The sequence below is a fragment of the Acinonyx jubatus genome, chromosome A1, assembly GCF_027475565.1.
Source record: "Acinonyx jubatus isolate Ajub_Pintada_27869175 chromosome A1, VMU_Ajub_asm_v1.0, whole genome shotgun sequence".
NCBI lineage: Eukaryota > Metazoa > Chordata > Mammalia > Carnivora > Felidae > Acinonyx > Acinonyx jubatus.
In genome coordinates, this window is record NC_069380.1 from 129526382 (window position 1) to 129538680 (window position 12299).

General features: G+C 38.0%; 1 long non-coding RNA gene across 1 annotated transcript in view; it reads right to left on the minus strand.

Annotated features, from left to right (window-relative positions):
- Positions 1-11010, minus strand: part of LOC128315776 (uncharacterized) — a 201507-nt gene extending 190497 nt beyond the window's left edge. The window contains exon 1 of the long non-coding RNA XR_008298857.1: positions 9985-11010. This is a non-coding gene — a long non-coding RNA (uncharacterized LOC128315776). The remainder of the gene's footprint in view (positions 1-9984) is intronic.
- Between the last annotated feature and the right edge of the window lie 1289 nt (positions 11011-12299).

Sequence of the window (12299 nt, forward strand, 5' to 3'; positions counted from 1 at the left end):
CCCAGACTCCATAGATCAAAGGTTTTTAAGAGTATCTGGGGATTTATCCCAGCTTTGCCGATGCAAAATTCCACATAAGCCACCCACCCCTTGATAATATTTTGCCCTCCCCTAAATACCATGATTATCTCTCCTTTTTTTTTATCTCCTCGTGTTTGCAGACTCCTTCACAATCACACAAGAGCCTGAAAAACAGATCATTCTCTTTAACAACAGAGGCTAATACCTACATTGTTTTGTAGCCCTCCAGAGTGCTTCATGTGCAATAAATGTTGACTATTATTACACAAATTAAAATAAGAAATACATGGACCACGATGAATCGGTCAGAGCAAAGCAAATATCTTAAATTTGTATAATCCTGTCCTATCTGGCTGCTCAAATGTGTATGCTAAGTCTCCCCAAATCCTTGTTTGCTGAGTTGTAATTCAAATTTTCAAAGGACACAGCATTTAACTAGATGTATATTATTTTCACAGCCTTCACATAGGCGCCTTAACTAGTACCTCTTGAATCGGCCTCAGCAATTTGATGACTGTGATAAACCGAAAGAAGTTATAGTTCTTGGAGTTTCTTCCTTACAAAGATAAGGATTGTTGTGAAATTTCAGAGTGGAAAGGTTCTCTCTCTAAAATGTTACCCAACAAGAGTTGTCTTCATATCTAGAGGTCTCAAAGCTCAGAGAGTAAAGAAAATGTTTCACAGTGTGAGGACTGGCAGACATTTCAAAATGGTTTTGCCCTTACAAACATGTGACGTGAGATTCCAGGAAGACAAATGGATGTGAGGAAAGTGCCGCCATTATCATTTTCCCTCCTACAGGACAGGAACCATGCGTATTCAAGGCAGGGGCACCTTTGCATACATCATTTGTTTAAAATATTGAAATAGAAAAGAATAAAAAAGAGTGTTCAGAGGAAAAAAAAAAAAAAAGAAAATATCCACAAACCAGCAAGGTGTTTGTAGTTACATCCTTCCTGCTGGTCTGACCTCCTAGATCAGATGGCCATAGACTTTCCTCACAGTGCTTATCCCCCTGTTTCCAAAAACAATTAGCACTGTATTGCACCCAAACTACTCGTTTTTCCGAGTTGGCAATCAACACATTAGGTCAAAGCTAAACTCACAGGAAAATGTTACAACTCATTTCACTTCTGCGATTCATTCCATGGGGGGGAAAAAAACAGAAAAAGCTCAAGACATATTAATAAATAAATCTGAACTAGGCCAGAGTGTCATGCCCCCGATTTCGAATCCGAGAGACCACCAAGGAGCCGATAGCAGTGAAAACACACAAGGGTTTATTTGCAAGCTCGAGCTTGGGCCCAAGTATATCCGACACAGCGGAACAGGGACTTGGACCCCTAGGTTAAGAGGCGTAGCAGATTTATAGGGGCCAGTGGCCATTAAGATTGTAACACACACAGAAACGTGCATAGTCATGTCAGTCCACACGCAGGTGGGCAATTGAATTACAATTTACCCTATAGTAACTGTTTGAACTAGCCTATCACTCTGGTCAGAATTGGCGCGCAAGTTTGGTGGGCAAAAGGCGGTGTTTACATTCTTTGGCAGTTAGGGGTTCTGCATTCCTATATGAGCCGGTTTCCAGTAAGGGTGTGCTCAGCAGCTTGACTAGGGTGGGGGAGTGTCTTAAGCAATAAGTAGGCCAAGTGGGGCTTATACATGAGATGGTGGGGGTAGCACAAAATGGAGCTAGTCTTGCTCTGCTTGTCCAGAGGTAGGGGATTTTTGTTAAATTCCTTGGGTCCCACATAGAGTTCACTATAGAAGGTGTCCCAAAGCCTGGAGCTATGGTGTAATAGAAATGAACCCTGTCAAATCCCCATAAAAGGAAGTTGCTTTGTGACTCTTTCAAGGAAAAAGAACAACATTTGCCTAAAGCAGATTCTATAGAGACACAATCAAATCACACATTTCAATACCTGTTTATATCATTGTTTGACCCTAAGTCTGCCTAATTCATTGTCAAATGCATAAGCACTATAAAGCATTTGCAGAATCCCTGAAACTATTACCTGCTAAGTGTTGATTGAGTAGATTGAATAGCACTAACCATAGAAATTAAAATAAAGTAGAAGTTTAGGTCCTTCCATCTTAAAGGGATATAATGAAAAACCAGGAAAACTATACACACTAAAAGTCTGGAATCTAATCTCGATATCTGTGATCCTCTTAACATTCTATCCCACGGTCCCCATTGGAATATTGCACAATATCTTCTTGCCTTCGTGATCTAACTTTAAGGTAACAATTCATTCTGGTTGGATTTTTTTTAACAGCTGTTCATTTTTCAATCTGCTTTAACCTTTTTTCCATCCTGACTTCTCCACAAAGACTGCCCTACTTACAGATATCAGAATACTCTCAAATTGTTAAATTCATATCTTACTTTGTTTCTCCCCACCACTTGCCCATTCTCCCTTCCAGAAACTCTCTCCTATCAGGCCCTGTTCCATGTTCCAGATCTCTCCTAAAATTTCCCACCTCCCTAGGAACTCTTTCTCAGAATTACTTGAGAGCATTCTATTTCTGCTCAGTCCTCAAATGTTGGAGTACCCCAGAAGCTCATCTAGCTGCATGGTTTCGAATCCCAAAGCATTTTTCTTCAGCCCAGATCTCTCTTCAGCAAGAGAATCGAATTTCATCTAAAAGAAACTCTGCTTATAAACTCCATGAGTATAATATTTTTAGAGCTAAACTGCTTTGTTCCCCATTCTACCTTCCATTGTCAGTCACCCAAGTCAGAAAGTTGACTAGTGCAGTGCCTCGCACAGAGTTAGGTACTCAGCAAATGCTCTGTGATATATGTGAAATGGATTGTGTGTTTGTGTATGTATAATATGTGGGCCAAAAAAATAAAATTCATATTCTAAAGTGTCATTTAAAATAAGATCTAGATTGGGGCACGTGGGTGGCTCAGTCAGTTGAGCGTCCGACTTCAGCTCAGGTCATGATCTCACAGTTGACGAGTTCGAGCCCCGCATCCGGCTCTGTGCTGACAGTTCAGAGCCTGGAGCCTGCTTCCGATTCTGTGTCTCCCCCTCTCTCTACCCCTCCACTACTCATGCTCTGGGTCTCTCTGTCTCCAAAATAAATATAAACATTAAAAAAAATAAAATAAGATCTAGAAAGTATCTTAAATCTAATCTAGCCTAAGTCCTATGTAGCTAGTTAGTAACTGTTACCAGAACCTAGGTCTTCCACCACTTAAGCTTTTGCTCTTCAATTTGTAATAATTACATTCAATATTGCCAAAACAATGATCAATCATAAATATTAAGTTTCTTGTTAAGAATCCTCCCCAGTGATTTCCTGGTCCTCCTAATTCTCTGAGTTACTTCAATCAAGTTGGATAAAAATTTATTACACCTCTGCTGTCTATTGGACACTTGTAAGGGTTATGTCTTTTGATTCTTATACCAACCCCACAATATATTTCCTGTGTAACTCCATTTTACAGTTGAAGAAGTAAACTGCCCAAGTACACGGGCTGGAAGTCTCCGCATAGAATATAAATACATACAGTCTATTCTCTTGCTGTTATCCTCAGTGGTATCACTTAGACCCTTTACTGTAGTTCATCCCTATCCTGGCCATACTGCTTATGATTTCTTAGAAGACATATGTGCCCTTCATTTTTAAATAGCTGCCCCTCCCCCAAAGAAAAACTAAGAAATGTATTATTCCTCATTATTTCCCATAGTCAGACTGAAGACCAGGTAAAAAATTGTTCTTCATTCCTTATGTTTCAACCAAAACCTCCTAAGAGTCTTTAACTTTCCACAGCAAGCTGTAAATTCTATCAAATATCCTGTTCTGGGCACCTGGGTGGCTCAGTTGGTTAAGGGTCTGGATCTTGACTTTGGCTCAGGTCATGATCTCAGGGTTCCTGAGTTCAAACCTGTATTAGTCTCTGCACCGACAACAGGAAACCTGCTTAGAATTCTGTCTCCCTCTCTGGGGCACCTGGGTGGCTCAGTCAGTTAAGCATCTGACCTCAGCTCAACTCATGATCTCAAGGCTTGTGAGTTTGAGCCCTGTGTTGGGTTCTGTACTTACAGCTCAGAGCCGGAGACTGCTTTTGATTCTGTGTCTCCCTCTCTCTCCTGTCCCCCACTTGCACTGTCTCTTTCTCAAAAATAAATAAATATTTTTTAAAAATTAAGAATTCTGTCTCCCTTTCTTTCTGCCCCTCCTCTGCTTGCTCTCTATCTCTCTCTCAAAATAAATAAAAACAGGGGCACCTGGGTGGCTCAGTCAGTTGAGCAACTGACTTTGGCTCAGGTCATGATCTCACGGTTCGTGAGTTCTAGCCCCGCGTCGGGCTCTGTGCTCACAGCTCAGAGCCTGGAGCCTGCTTCAGATTCTGTGCCTCCCTCTCTCTCCGCCCCAACCCACTCACACTCTGTCTCTGTCTCTCTCAAAAATAAATAAACACTAAAAAAAAAAAAAAGTAAAAAGTAAATAAAAAGAAAAATAAAACTTAAATAAATATCCTATAAAATGTCCAATGCAAAAAAGGTTCATTTACCAAGGGTCAGGTAAATGTAAAAAAAAAAAAAAAAAATCCTTCCAACCGACTTCAAGCAGGAGATGACTCTCCAAGATCCCTCTTTTCACCATCCCTTGAGTTTGTGCTGGGATGTTACCTCTTTCAAACCTAGTTCCCTGAAAACTCTCAAAAGCCTTTCTCTGACACAGATATACATCAAAGCTTTCATATGGAAGACAACAATTTACTTTCATGAAATCACAACTTTATGTATGTGAACTGTTACGTTTAAAACTGAAGCCCTCACAGCCTACAGTTGAGCGCTAATAGTCTTTTCCTTTTTTATATTCACATCTTATTATTTGTGGGGAAGAAAGTCAATTAACCTTTCCAGGAAAATCATATTACAATTAACTGTTCAATATGTTAAGTAGTAAAAGTGTTTCAACAATGCACTTTCCTTTTGAATTGTTATAAAACCTTTGGCTAGAAATTAATGCAGCAAATTCACAACAAGATAAAAATTCAAAACAAGCTATTGTTCTCCTCCCTTCAATAGAGAAAAATAGTTTTGAATCCACATACAAATTTTAAATGGGCTTACTTTTAAAATTTCAGAGAAAAAGGGAATATGAAAAGTAGAGGAAATGTAAGGTAATAATTTTGGATACTGAATCCTTCAGCAACAATTGCCATTATCTTTCAAAACTATTTAATGCATTACCAGTTTTTTTCTGTATCCTTTACTGAATTACGGATTCAATTCTGATTTCTACTTTCACCTTAGTGGAGTCTGCACTTATTAATTTCCTTGTAGTGCCATCCCTCCAATTTATGCAACTGCGTTTGAACATCATCAGAAATATCTAGTAAATAGGAAACAATGAACTTCCTAGTACTCTCAGGAATTGACAAGAAGCAGGTTTGTATTTTTCATCTCTTTTTCACACAGGTAACATGGTGAGAATGAACTTAGGAATGGATAGATCCAGATTTGAATCTAGACTCTGCAGCTACAAAGGAGTATGACCTGGGGGCAAGGTCTTACATTTTGTTGAATAACAACACAGACAAAGCAATGATCTTTAAATCTTGAGATTTCCACATGTCAATGGAGCTAATTATAATGTGAGGATTCCATGAGATAAAGTTGTATAAAGCACCTGGTAGATAAACAAGGCTTAATAATGGCTCTGTTCCACTTCCGGTTTATAGCCCTATGAACAGAAACCTTTTTGAAGACCTAAAGCAGTGGCTCTTAATCATAAGCTTCTCAAATCACTTTTGTGGGTTTGCTCCCTTTTGTGAAAATAAAATGGTATTGTATTCCAAGTAACCATTCACCACAAAACATGTTAAAAGATTGAATGTTAGATTGAATTTTATGAGACTAGAGAGATTAATGTATTATCTTCCTTACATGGGGAATTTGTAAAAATAATATTAATAATGTAATAATAATGAGAAACCTATTTGAAGCTTACGTACTACAAAACAGTATATGAATATCACTGTTGTGTACATCTGAATTCTCAGTGAAGCATGTCACATTCTGAGGAAGCCTCTTCCTCCATGGCCTTCTGTGCTCTCATTAAGCAAGTCCCTTGGAAATAATGTTTTACACATCTAACCTCAAAAGGATTTAGCATATGGTCTCTTCATCTCATCCAAACTTGGAGGGAAAAAAATCATAAAGACCATTTACTCCAGTCTATGACAGATGGTCACCAAGCCTGAGCTTGAGGGCAAGCAAGCTTCACAGGCAGGCCTCTAACTTTTGAGGTGGGCTACTTCTGTGTGAGTCCTAAATTCTTAGTTCCTGCTCCTGCTAAACCCAAATCTGCCTCCTCCTTATTTCTTCCAGTTGATTCCAGTTCTGTCCTGTGGAACAATACAGAAAACCGGAGTCCCGACTTTCATGGTATGGTAAGCTATCCATTGTCTTCCTTTACTTCAGAACACAGCACCCAGGTTTTTCTCTGGAGAACTACCCCTCACCAAGTTTCAGTATGTTTTAGATCTGTGCCATTGATTGTTACTATTTCCAGGTGTGGGCCTATGATTTCAACGTGGATGTAAACAATTCTCCCATGACCACAGTTATTAATTCAGGAAGGAGCACAAAATCTAATTCAGGCCAGGACTTTTGCTTTGAATGGTTGAGCAATAAAAACACTCAGTGACCTTTCCGGCAGACTTGAAAGTGTAGACCCTCTGGCCACCATTTTGTCCATGGGAAACAAGAGCATCTCCGAAAATGCAGTCAACACAGAAAAAGGCAGTACAGAAAGAGTGACAGGGTCCTAAAATATCCAGACAAGTGTGAAGGTGGAGCTAGTTCCCTGAAGTTTTCAATTATATTAATTAAAACATTTAATTTTTTTCTTAAGTTTGTTTGGATAGGATTTGCTGTCCCCTGCAGTCAAAACAATCTCGACTGACACACACATATCAACATTCTACACATATTTGAAGATTGATATTACTTCTTCTCCATAATCTTCTATTATTTCAGACATAAATTCTCAATTCCTTTCACTTCCACTCATATTAAAAATTTACCTAATGTCTTTCAAATGTGGTTATTGTGCTCCTTAGTGTCTTCTGAGTAAAATAAGAAGAAAAAATAAAAAGTCTGTAAACAAACGGTATGTAAAATGAATACAGACAAAGAAAATTTTAATCTACTTTATGAGAATCATTTTCAAACACCTTAGAAATACTGCTCCGTGTCAATTAACCTGCCAACTTCAATCTTTGTGATCTTACCAATAAATACAGTTTCCAAAGGACCTCCATCTGGTAACTCTTTATTAGCAACCGAAGTCATTAAAAATTTCAATCCAACTACGTTTGTTTGCTAATATTCCATTGTTACAATTCTCACAAGCTGAAAAAAAAAAACTGTCTCCAATTAATTTAAGATTCGAAGGTTTTCTGCTTAACTAATTCAGCACATATTTCTGTACCATGTGCAATTTTGACGCTACATTTTGTGAAAATACTAGCAGATTGCTGGAGGGGACATGGGAGGGGGGATGGGATAAATGGGTGATGGCCATTAAACAGGGTACTTGTTGGGATGAGCACTGGGTGTTATATGTAAGTGATGAATCACTGGGTTCTACTCCTGAAACCAACACTATATTATATGTTAACTAATTTGAATTTAAATTAATATATTTTTAAAAATAAGTTTTTAATTATAAAAAAATAGCTAAGATATACATAGTCCCTTAATTTAAAGATTTTATACTTGCTGGGTTAAAACATTTATAACTCATCATGACCACCATCACCACCATCAACCATAGGGCTCCTATTCATTTAACTAGTGCTTAAACTATGACAAGCTTGGTGCATAGTGCTTTGCAGATATAATCTCATTTAATCCCCTTAACCTCATGACATGGTATTACTATCACAAATTTACAGATAAGAAAACTGAGGGAGAGGTAAGTTAAGAAACACGTCTGAGGAAGCCATCAAAATCCTCGAGGAGAAAGCAGGCAAAAACCTCTTTGACCTTTGCCACAACAACTTCTTACTCAACAAGTCTCTGGAGACAAGGGAAACAAAAGCAAAAATGAACTATTGGGACCTCATCAAAATAAAAAGCTTCTGCACAGCAAAGAAAACAATCAGCAAAACTAAAAGGCATCCGACAGAATGGGAGAAGATATTTGCAAACGACATATTAGATAAAGGGTTAGTATCCAAAATCTATATTACCAAACTCAACACCCAAAGAAACAAATAATCCAGTGAAGAAATGGGCAAAAGACATGAATAGACACTTCTCCAAGGAAGACATCCAGATGGTCAACTGACACATGAAAAGATGCTCAACATCACTCATCATCAGGGAAATACAAATCAAAACCACAATGAGATACTACCTCACCCTTGTTAGAATGGCTAACATTGACAACTCAGGCAACAACAGATGTTGGTGAGGATGCAGAGAAAGAGGATCTCTTTTGCATAGTTGGTGGGAATGCAAGCTGTGCAGCCACTCTGGAAAACAGTATGGAGGTTCCTCAAAAAATTAAAAATAGAACTACCCTACGACCCAGCAACTGCACTACTTTATCCAAGGGATATTTATCCAAGGGATACAGGTGCGCTGTTTCGAAGGGGCACATACACCCCCATGTCTACAGCAGCACTATCAACAATAGCAAAAGTATGAAAAGAGCCCAAATGTCCATCGATGGATGAATGGATAAAGAAGATAGAGTATTACTTGGCAATCAAAAAGAATGAAATCTTGCCATTGGCAACTACATGGATGGAACTAGAGGTAGAGGATATTAGGCTAAGAGAAATTAGTTAGTCAGAGAAAGACAAATATCATATGACTTCACTTATATGAGGACTTTAAGAGACAAAACAGATGAACCTAAAGTAAAGGAAGCAAAAATAATATAAAAAATGGGAGGGGGACAAAACATAATAGACTCATAAGTATGGAGAACAAACAGAGGGTTACTGGATGGATTGTGGGAGGGGGGATGGGCTAAATGGGTAAGGGGCATTAGGGAATCCACTCCTGAAATCATTGTTGCACTATATGCTAACTAACTTGGATGTAAATTTTAAAAAAATAAATTAAATTAAAAGACAAAAAAAAGAAACATGTCCGAAGTCACACAATTTATAAACACAAAGTCAGTAACGAATGCTAAGTCTGTTTCTCAGACCATATTTTTACCAATCATTCAAGTCTGTCTCTAATCTCTATAGTATTATAAAGGTTAAATGATATGATTTCTATATTATTTATCCCTATAATACTAGGTGGAATTTATGCAAACGATGTTTTGAGGTTAATATAATGGGAAAAAACCAAGTACTTCTGCTTAGTGGTAGGACTTAAAGGGATGACATTTTTAAATGAATGTATTTCTTTTCAAACAAGAAAGGTACATGAACAAACAAGAAAACTCAACACATCAAATAGATGCTAAGAATGAATGTGTAAAATATATTGCAAATGTTTATGACAATCAGAACTCTGTGGAAAGTCCTTTTCTTTCTAGATCACCTGAGCATATGGGTAGGACTGGCCCTGAACTGATTGGGACAATACTTCTTGGCCTTTGTCTCCTTTTCCATGCTCCTTCACCATCCAGATTCACATACTATTGCCTTCTCCTTCCTTAAGATTCTTGCATCCTTTTGTTTTCTCCTTCCATTCCTAAAACAAGCTTTTCTTCATAATCTATCTGAAGGACAGAATCCTGGTATGGTAATGTGTACTGGACTCCATTTATGTCATCAATACTAATTGCAAGAGATTGGAGCCTGATTTCTGGTTGTTGCATAAAAGTCTTTAATTTTTTTTTCAAGCAAGATTTTCTGGTGTAGAAGGAGAGGTTGAGAAATTCCTCTGAAGTCACACTGCGTAAGCAATCAAACCACACACCCAACATGGACATTTGGTGCTGGTGACAGACAGTACTCACCTGCTTTCCTTCTTTCTGCTCCTCCTTCCTGGGCATTGCTCCCATTTTCAAACAAGCTCTTGCTTCCATTTGTGTGGACAAGACGGTGGTCAAATGCCAGATACAGCCTTTTCTAAATCTCTTGCCAATGCTATCAACAAAGAAAAGTTAGCGAGTTTTGTTTTATAACTTTGTGTTGTCCCACCTCCTCCGTGATAAACATATTAATGAGCAGTGAAATGACAAAAGGCATACAACATGCAGATAATTCGCTAAGTGGATAAAGAGATGCTAAATAAATAGTATAACATAATTTACAATTATTATTTTGGAAAGAAGGCAATCAAGGCCTCATGACATTCATTACTGTGTATGCCAGAGTGAGGAATATGTTAAAATCGGACAAAATACGAATTTAAATGTCCAAATGCAGTATCCTTCAATTAAACACACTTGAGTTCTTTCTCATCCTAAAACCAAATAAACAAACAAAGACCCATTTTGGGCAAATAATATTAACTCTCTCCTTGACATCCCCTCTCCCCAGGCAATACATTCAAATAGAATATTCACAGACAGATTCAAAGAGAATAAAGTAAAAGAGCCATCTGGGGGAAGCGCATGCAATGAATATCCATACTTTACAATACCTGTCTCTGAAACGGAGTTTCCATTTGATCCTGTACTAATATTATGAACACGGTACTCCTTTCAAATGTACAAAAGATTAATGTAAGAGCTGAAGTAAAGACTTAATACTTTTTTTAAAAGGGTGTCATTTCAAAACATTATTGTTACACCATGACTTAAAAAAGTTGATAATGTTCTTAACAAGGTCTTGCCGCTTGAAGATTTCCTGTCGGCTGTGACACTTCGAGAAACCAAGAATAAAGCAACAGGGGCGTCGAAACCGGGCTGGAAACACTTCCTGTCAAGCATAGCATAGGCTTCTCACGATTTTTGGTGTGCCACACATTCGTATGCTGCTTTTCCCTTGGCAAGGCTTTTTAAACGTCTTAACAGACTGCTAAGGAATAACAAGCGTTCTTTTGTTTGTCAGATTTTAGGCATTGTGGGGGACATTTGAAAGCTACGTGGGTTCATTTTACTCCAAGTTAAGAATGTGACATTTTTTAAAAGAGCTGCTCCCTTTGATCTATGTATGGATCAGTGTGGAGGCTGTCATCTTTTACCAGAGGATGTTAACAGGAGTTCAACATTCAAATCCTGAGCTTTGTCAGGGAGAATGCACTGCCCAGGAAGAATAATGCCACCCTAGTCCCTTCTGAACAGAGAAATCTGTTCACAAAGTGCAGTTAATCTGGAAAGTATTCCTTCTTTTGGGTGCAATGATATTTGAAGACTGGAATGTTGCCTGACACATAGGTGATCAGAAAATATTTACTAAAGTAGCCCATTCCTCCCTTGAAATAGCCGAGGCAAAAAAAAAAAAAAAAAAAAAAAAAAAAAAAAGTGGTGGAGGGAGCAGAGGGAAGGGAATCCAGACTAGACCAGAACAGAAATAATGCTCCTATACCACAGGATCTTGGGTTTCAGAAATTCCTTGTGAAGAGAAATTAAAAATTCTTGTGAGCACCCTATTGGATGACATTTACAAGTCATGTTTGGCATGCTTTAAATGCATATGTTTTTCTTGGAGCACCTCCCTATGCAGTGCTGATTTATTACAATGTGATTTGTGGCAATGTTTTTATGTTTAAATATGCAAATCCATTACAAGATTTGCACTAAAGCTCATAGATTGTTCTCATGACCACTAAAGCAGTGCAGTAGAACAAACACAAACCTACACTCTCTGACTTTGAACATGAAGGCATCACACTTTGCTCTTCTCAGCTGAATGTAGACTCACTAAATTTGCTTACCCTACAGTGGCCACATTTCCTGCCATTATTTTATTTTCTGATGAACATTTAACCACACTGGGTAACAAGAAAGTGTAAATGTGCTTGAGATACTCCAAAAGTTCCAGAATGTATTATCATCCCAAATGTTAAAATCCAAGTATAATAACCACTTCAGTCACGTCCAGGCAATGGTCAAGAAAACAAAAAAGGTAACAATCAGTAGGTAACTGTGGATTGGGAGAAGTTATATGGCATAATGAAGGGAAATATAAACATCACTAGAGTCTTAGAAATTGCTAAACATCATTGTGTCAATGAAAACCAGAATAAATTTTGACTGGAGACCTATCAATATTTCAAAAGATTTGATGACAAAAGAAGAATGAGGTATGATCCTGGGAATACATCTACGTAAGAACTGGGATAACACAAGTCTATGTAGCACTGATTCAGTGATTCAGTTAATAC